Source organism: Budorcas taxicolor, chromosome 1 (genome assembly GCF_023091745.1).
Source record: "Budorcas taxicolor isolate Tak-1 chromosome 1, Takin1.1, whole genome shotgun sequence".
In the NCBI taxonomy this organism is placed as follows: Eukaryota; Metazoa; Chordata; class Mammalia; order Artiodactyla; family Bovidae; genus Budorcas; species Budorcas taxicolor.
The window spans coordinates 17395556-17404092 of record NC_068910.1 but is presented as its reverse complement, the minus strand read 5'-3'; positions in this window follow the sequence as shown (position 1 = coordinate 17404092).

Sequence of the window (8537 nt, the reverse complement as noted above, 5' to 3'; positions counted from 1 at the left end):
TTGGGACTTTCCCTGTCTTTACACTGAAGAACACCCAACCCCTCTCAGTTTTGGGCCAACCAGAATTGCTGACCGCCCTCCGTGATTTCTACAGTCAGAGAAATCACAATAGTCCAGATAAATGGTGGCCAATGGGACTCAAGAAGGTTTGGGTCCCAGATTTACATTGGTAATTCAAAATCATGACAGTTTTGTGGCCACGGTATATAGAATGATAGCTCAGAGGCACAGAAAACTCACTGAAACCGAAGGTAAATCCCATTAAGTATCGATTTTTGAGTCCCCCAAGGGCAGAAGCTGCCTTATGTATCTTTGTATCCCTGCACCCTTAGTAGGCTAATTTCTTAAGGCCACGTGCTATGAATGACTGGCCTGCACCTAAATCCAGTTTGGGGATGACTCTGGAGCAGGTTCTGCCTGTGCAGGGACAATTCCATTCTTAAATGGGGTTTCTGCTTTGTGACACTCATGAATCACTAATTGGTTAAAGATGGACACCTTCTGCTCATAGATATCCTCCTCACCCTGTCTCTATGATTGACGTGGTTTTCAAAGGCCTCGGAAAATGGGGGAAAGCTCCATATTTACAGGGAGTCGGGGAGGAGGACGTGGATTGCTGTTAGTGTTCTAAGACAGAATACCGATGGGGCCACGTCACTGCTATGCACCAGGGAAGACATGGTACAGGAGACTGACCAGGTGCTCGGACTCTGGTGTCAAACAGTCCTGGCTGTGCCCCTTACTAGCTGTGAGATCTGCGGCAAGTGAATCACCCTCTCTGGGACTCTAATTCCTTACAGCAAATTGAGGATAGTAGTAATATTTGGTTGTACGGAGGCTTTAAAAACCTAGTATCTGGTCCCATCACTTCATGGCAAATAGATGGGGAAATAATGGAAACAGTGGCTGCCTTTATTTTTCTGGGCTCCAAAATCACTGCGGATGGTGATTCCAGCTATGAAATTAAAAGACGCTTGCTCCTTGGAAGGAAAGTTATGACCAACCTAGAGAGCATATTAAAAAGCAGAGACATTACTTTGCCAACAAAGGTCCATCTAGTCAAGGCTATGGTTTTTCCAGTAGTCACGTATGGATGTGAGTCGGACTACAAAGAAAGCCAAGCACTGAAGAATTGATACTTTTGAACTGTGGTGTTGGAGAAGACTCTTGAAAGTCCCTTGGACTGCAAGGAGATCCAACCAGTCCATCCTAAAGGAGATCGATCCTGGGCATTCATTGGAAGGACTGATGCTGAAGCTGAAACTCCAATACTCTGGTCACCTGATGCGGAGAGCTGACTCATTGGAAAAGACCCTGATGCTGGGAAAGATTGAGGGCAGGAGGAGAAGGGGACGACAGAGGATGAGATGATTGGATGGCATCACTGACACAATGGACATGGGTTTGGGTGAACTGCGGGAGTTGGTGATGGACAGGGAGGCCTGGCATGCTGTGGTTCATGGGGTCACAAAGAGTCAGATACAACTGAGTGACTGAACCAAACTGAACTGAATACATAAAGAGGGGGCTTCCCTGGTGGGTCAGTGGTAAAGAATCTGCCTGACAATGCCAGAGACCCGGGTTCAATCCCTAGGTTGGGAAGATCCCCTAGAAAAAGAAATGGCAATCCATTCTAGTACTCTTGCCTGGGAAATCCCATGGACACAGGACCTTGGCAGGCTACAGTCCATGGGGTCGTGAAAGAGTCGGATATGACCTTATCAACAACACACACACATGTAAACAGTATGTATAATACGTGGCCTAAAATAGAGCTTAATACCCTCAATACCCTAACAGGGTCTGTAACTGCTATTATTGTTTTATGTTGTTGTGATTCAACATAAGCATCACATATAACATTGTTTCAAGGGGAGAAAAACCGCCAAATCAACAAATGCTGAGAGGAGTGTCAAACAGCAAGTGCTCAATAAATGTTAGCTGTTAGTAAGAGCTTTTAAATCAATCTACTTCCTGTGTCTCAAAATCACATAGCTGCCCTGTGAACACAAGGAAAAGCTCATTTAAGACATTCCAAGAGGAACTTCCCTGGTGGTCCAGGAGCTAAGACTCCATACTCCCAATGCACGGAGCTGGGGTTCCATCCCTGGTCAGGGAACTAGATCCCACAAGCCACAACTAAAGACGCTGCATGCTACAACAAAGATTGAAGATCCCACCTGCTGCAAGTAAGACCCGGTGCAGCCAAAATAAATAAATAAAAATGAATATAAAAACAAAATTCTATGAGACACGTACATAGTGTTCATGCCCAAAATGCATCAGATGATTGCAATCATGGGGAAACCTCAGACAAACTTAAATTGAGGGAGCTTCAACAAGATAACTGGCCTGTACACTTCAAAAATGTCAAGGATATGAAAAACACAGTAGAGACCAAGGAGACAAGCCTGTGAAGAACAATGCTTAATCTTAGATTGGCTTCTAGATCAGAAAGAAAATCCTGCTATAAAGGACATTATTAGAATAATTGGTAAAATTTGAATAAGGTTTGTAGATTAGGTAATAATATCATATAATTGTTAAACTTTCAAGTTTTATAATTGCTATAATATTTTATAATTGTCCTGTGATTATGTAGGAGAATGTACTTATTCTCGGGAATTCACCCTACAGGATTTAGGTTTACCGTAAAAGGTCATAATTTCCCAAACTTACTCTCAAAGGTTCAGAAAAAAATAATCTATGTTTAGAGAAAATGAACGATGAAAAAGTGAATGTGGCTAAAGTTTTGCTAGTAAATCTGGATGAAGGATATGTAAGTGAGGGGGCTTTTGGGCAACTTTCATGCATGTTTGAAATTATTTCAAAGTAAAAAGTAAAACATAAATAAAACGAAGCTACCAAACCTTTAAAAGAAGAGTAAGAAACTGCAGTTAAGGAAGCAGCCAGCTCGCTCCTCACCAGTCAGCAGCTGTGAGAAGCCTGCTTGTCCTGTTTCCCACTGCCCCTTGGCCCTGTTTCTTCACTGTCCCTTTTCATGGTGAGGCTGGAAAAGCCAACTTTCTATTAGCAGGCAGCTTTAGCATATTGCATAGAAATGGAGACAGGTCATAGGGCATGTTCACACAGGCGGTAACAAGAAAAGCAACAGGACCCAGCTCAGAGCAAAGGGCAGTGGGAAGCGGTGGGCCTGGGGCTCCAACAGCATCATTTGATCTGCCTGCTACCTTTTAACCTAGATGCCTCATTAAAGCATCATGGCAAAAACCACAGTGTTGCCAGAAGAGACTCTTCCAGCACAGAGATGCTGCTGCTTCAAGGGGCAAGGAAGGGGAACTGGCTCCCTGGAAAAGGAGCAGTGTTCACTACCAGCCAAAAGAGGGTGCTATTTTCTCCAATGTCATCCTTCCCAAGTGTGCCCACTGAGTGCACAGATCTGCAGATCCCAGGAGCAGGATCAGCGTGAGTTGAATGAGGCAGAATCATGAAAATGCAAGGTTGGATCTTGTCTTTAAGATTTTGATACTTTGATCATTATAGATGTATCCACATTAATTTGAATAATTCTTAAATTATTCAAAACAATGCATAAAATATTATTTATCTTGATTACTGAGTTGTTCTGCACCCCCTTAAAGTTTGCACCCAAGCCAGTACCTCATTTGCCTCACGCTAGCCCCACCCTAGTGAATCTAACCCACTAATTCCAACACCACTAGCTCAGAATTTGCAACTGGTCACATGAGGTCTGGAGTTAATGGTCCATTTTATACCCACATGATCTGGCAAAGGGAATTAATCCTGAGAACCTGAATTCCTGCCTTTTATGTCACTTCACTATCAGCAACTGGGGCCTGACTTCTTTATCTCTAGGTCTCAGTATTCCCATCTGCTAAGTGGGAATGGCAATTCCTTATCTGCACAGTTTGTTCTGAAGATAGAGTATCATCCCAATAGGACACCCCTAAGGGCCAGACACTGTGCTGAGTCTTCTCTTTAGCTATAAACTCACAAAATCTTTACAGCTCTAACATGTAAGAGCTATAATTATCCCCATTTTCAAAAGTGAGGAAATGGGCACAGAGAGGTTTAGACACTTACCTGAGGTTGAACAGCTATAAATGAAATTATGCATGCTTTAACCTCCAGCATTCTCAGCATGGGGTGATCTCCACCTTTGTGGGAGCATTTGGCAATGTCTGGAGACATATCTGTCATGACTCGGGATGGGGGGGTGTACTACTGCCATCTAGCAGATAGAGGCTAAGAATGCTATTAAACACCCTATAATGCATGGGGCAGTCCCCACAACACTGAATTTTTTGGTCTCAGATAGCATTAGTACCAAGGGTGAGAATCCTGCTCCACTCTGCTCCCAAGGTCAGGGAGTTAGGTGAGAATTTAGCACCCAGTGCTCCGAGAAAGGCAGATGGTATGGAGTGGTTGCTGTTATTTCTTTTGTCTCAGTGGCCTGGGGTCTCCCGTGGTTACCCTGGCTCAGAACCCTCCCTTGGGTGGTAGAGAAGCTAGGCTCCAGAGTCAGAGCATTACATCATGCATTCAGCAAAGGTTTACTGAGCATCTGCCGCACGCCCTGTCCTGTCCCAGGCAGCACAGACACATGAAGGTGTCCCTGCCCGTGAGAACTGTCGGGGGTGGGGGTGGAGAGACAAGACAACACACGAGCTCATAGATAATAATACATCGTCACAGATACCACGAACCAAAGACCTGTGTTCCGTGAAAGAGAGTAAGACGGAAGCCCCTCATGGGCTGAGGGGGGCCGAGGGGAGAATGGCATTTAGAGAGGCAGAAGAAAGGAAGAGCCCTGCAGGTGGAGGCAACAGCTGTGCAAAGGCTGGGCGGCGGGAACTGAAAGCCAGGCAGTGTGACGGGAGGCCAGCGGGGGAAGAAGAGAGTAGAGGATGTGACCTTGAAGGGGTGAGTAGGTAGAAGCCACCACAAGGAGTTTGGTCTTTATGTCAAACAAAGAGCCTTTGAGGGGTTCTAGTCAGAGCACTGACTGCCTTCCGAGAGCAATCTGCTTGAGGTCCAGACACAGCCTGGTGTGGAAGACGCTGTGTGAGGTCCAAACCAGAGCCTGCTTCACCAGTTGGAAACCATCATGCAAAGGTGAGATCCGTCACAATTATGCAACCTTACATAAAACGCACGCTCCCTGCCCCAACCCCCAGGCTAGTTGTGAAACATAATGACTGTAGCAGTCTGCATGCTATACAAGATCATTGCTAGGACACGCTCCTTATTGCACACGCAATGGCATCAGTCACTGGAAACACCTGTTTTGAGTCACGAGGATGTCACCTGCCAAGAGTAAAAACTTTCCCACCGGCCCCTCATTTCTTTTTTGCTGCTTTTGGATAGCCTGACTTGTGACACTTTCACTCCCCCTGGAATCCCCATGTTGCCTTCCTCAAACTCTAAGGCAGCCTTTATCTCCACTGACTCCTGCCCCACCAGCACCCATGGTGAATGGCCGTGGCTGCCGGTGGTGTCTGGGGCCACGTGTCTCAACCTCCGATCCCCACATCTGCCCATTCACATGACTCACGTGCAAATCTTCAGTAGGGTCTATTGACAAGGACTACAGCTTAAGTCTGTGAGGGAATCCGATTGTCCCTGCTCAATTAGGATGGTGTTTCCCAACATGGATGGAGCTCAAGATACTAGAAGGAGTTATGTGAATAAAGGGTTCCATGGACAATAAATTCAGGACATACTGTTCCAACATCGTTAAGCAGCTTTGTTCCAGCTTTGCAGGACTTTTAGGACATTTAAGATGCTAACATGTATTATAAATCTCCAAGGAGGGATATATACATATCCTTTTTTTCAGGAGCATCTTATACCTTACTGTTTGGAAGTACAAGGCACAGGAAATGTCATCCATAGCCACTGAATGGCAGAAGGAAGGACACCTCAGAATGTTCAGTGTCGGTCAGGCCAGTGTCTGCCTTTCTTTCCAGGCTCCAGGCTTCTGGAAGAGACAGTCTCAAACTTCCACTTCCCAACACTGGAGCCCAACAAGAAGGAAAAGCAGAGGGTCTCTGCTGTGCCTGGGTCACCAGCGCAGCTTTGTCGCTCCAGCCCCTCATGTTTATCAGGAACTCCTGGGGTTGGCTGAGAGTCATCTGAGGCTAAGCTGGCCCAGAAGGACATGTTGGCATGGGCATTTTTTAATCGACTTAAAAGAATAAAGAGCTTTTTAGCACTTTGTCTAATTACTAAACAAGTACATGCTTTTATTTAAAAAAGAAAATTCAAACAATACCCAAGGGTATACAATAAAACCTGGAAATTCTCTTTTTCCTCTTCATAGCCCCTGACCTGCAGCTTTCTTACTGAGTTTTGTGTGCCTGGTTTGGTGGGGGAGAATGCTGGTCTGGAGCGAGAATGAGTGGGACCAAATTGCAGCTTTGCCACATGCTAGCTGTGTATCTTTGAACACAAGCCTTAGTTTGCTCACTTGCAAAATGGAGGGGCCATGGTAAGGGTCTAGGGGAGTGTGTAATGAGATGAAACAGAAAGCACTCAGTGAAGCCCCGCACTTAACCTGATTAAGTTTGATTCAAGATTTTACTTCCAGACACTTTTTTTAAATAGTTCAAGTGCTAATTACAAAAAGGGGTCAAACTCTTCATCTGTTCATCTGATTTTTTTTTGACGTCCTTAAGGACAGCATCTATATAGAGAAACCATTATTCATAGGTTTCTTTATTTTTCAAATTAATATTCTAATTATCAAAGTTAAAAAATGCAAAAACATTAATTTACTCTCTGATCCTATAAGTTAGGTTATTTTTGATGCTGAGAATGAACACCTTTCCCAGGACCCTGGCAGGGTGATTACTGCCTTAAACAATGTCATGCTTTTAAGTTCGACATATAAAGGTTTTTTATTTCATTGATAAGTCCAGCTAAGATTGCCAGGTAAAATACATGCTGCCTAATTAAATTTGAATTATCTAAAATTCAAATTGACTTAGTGTTCTGCATTTTTATTTGCTAAGTCTGACAACTCTACATCCAACAAACTTAAATAATTACCTCTAAGGTGTTATAGACCCATTTACAAACATTTCAAACTTCTTTTATATATCTATTTCCTTGTAAAGTTCTTCAGTTATCTGAATTTTAAAAAAGCCACCCTTTTTAATACCAAATAATTCTAATACATTCAACTTATAAAACACTGTTAACCCAGAATTCTTATAAATGTTCCAGAACTGTACAGAAACTTAGGAAGGTTTCAAATAAGAGTTACAAATCTAAAAGCATTCCCTCAATTGCACATTTTATGTTATAGTTACAAGACTGCCAGTTTAATAGGTTAAAATCTTTCACATGTTACAAGGTCATAAAATACCACATATGTAGAAATTCCTTCTTGAAAGATACAAAAAACTGTACCCACTAAATTCTCAACCTTCCTCTGGTTGGAAGATACCCACTCACCAGGGAGGACAATCACCACCAGCTTTTCACCAGAGATTCAACCAGGCTTAAGGTCTGGACTGTGGCCAACGGGGAGATTAACATCCCCACCAGTTCAGGAAGTCATTATTTCCTTCCATGTATTCAACACTCAGGGATTATCTCCTTAGAATGCCTGGGTGTGCTTGGCTAGTGATTTGGCCAGGATGCTGACTGGATGCATGTTAGTGATACTTGCATGCTCTTCTCTGTGACTATGACCACACGCCCATCACTTCAAGAGGGAGTAGTCTGGAGATCCCAACACTGCCTTCAGCTTATTACTTCCTCTCTTCACAGAAGACTTTTCCATGACAAGGTCTGCAAATCCTACTTGGGTTTATAAACTGACTGGATTTTGTACTTTTTTGTTTTCAGATCTTCTCATCTTCCTGCCCAAATCTCTAAAAGGCATTTTGTTGTCGTTGTTTAGTCGCTAAGTCGGGTCCAACTCTTTGCAACCCCATGGACTGTAGCCTGCCAGACTCCTCTGTCCATGGATTTTCCCAGGCAAAATTACTGGAGTGGGTTGCCTTTTCCTTCTCCAGGGGATCTTCCTGACCCAGGGATCCAACCCATATCTCTTGCACAGCAGGCAGATTCTTTACCGGTGGGAAGACAGGGAAGCCCCAAGAGCCATTTTACTTGGACTGAAATCCTACAGTTCTTGCAAAACCTTCCTTTCACGGGGCCACACAACTCTCACAAACATTAAATAATATCAGATTGAATCATGGATCTCCCCAAAGGCTTAATTCTGTCCTTTCAGTCCAAAGACTGACCCATCCCAGCAGATCTGCAACTGCTTTTCTGGCAATACGCTGCTAGTATTTGGTATGTTAAATTGTATATAGCAAAACTTGCCTTAAAAATTATGTTATTCAAACCAGACTTGGCTTTAATTACGCCCATCAGAGTTGTTGGCGAGCTGGAATCTGGGTGTGTCCAGGGACAGCTAACTGCCAAATCCCCAAACCTGGCAGAATTTCCCACTGTCCCCTGCCTCCTTGTCCTCCCACCCACACACAGAAGGCTCCACACCCCAGGTGCTCTCTGGGGTGGACCATTTCCGAGTTCAT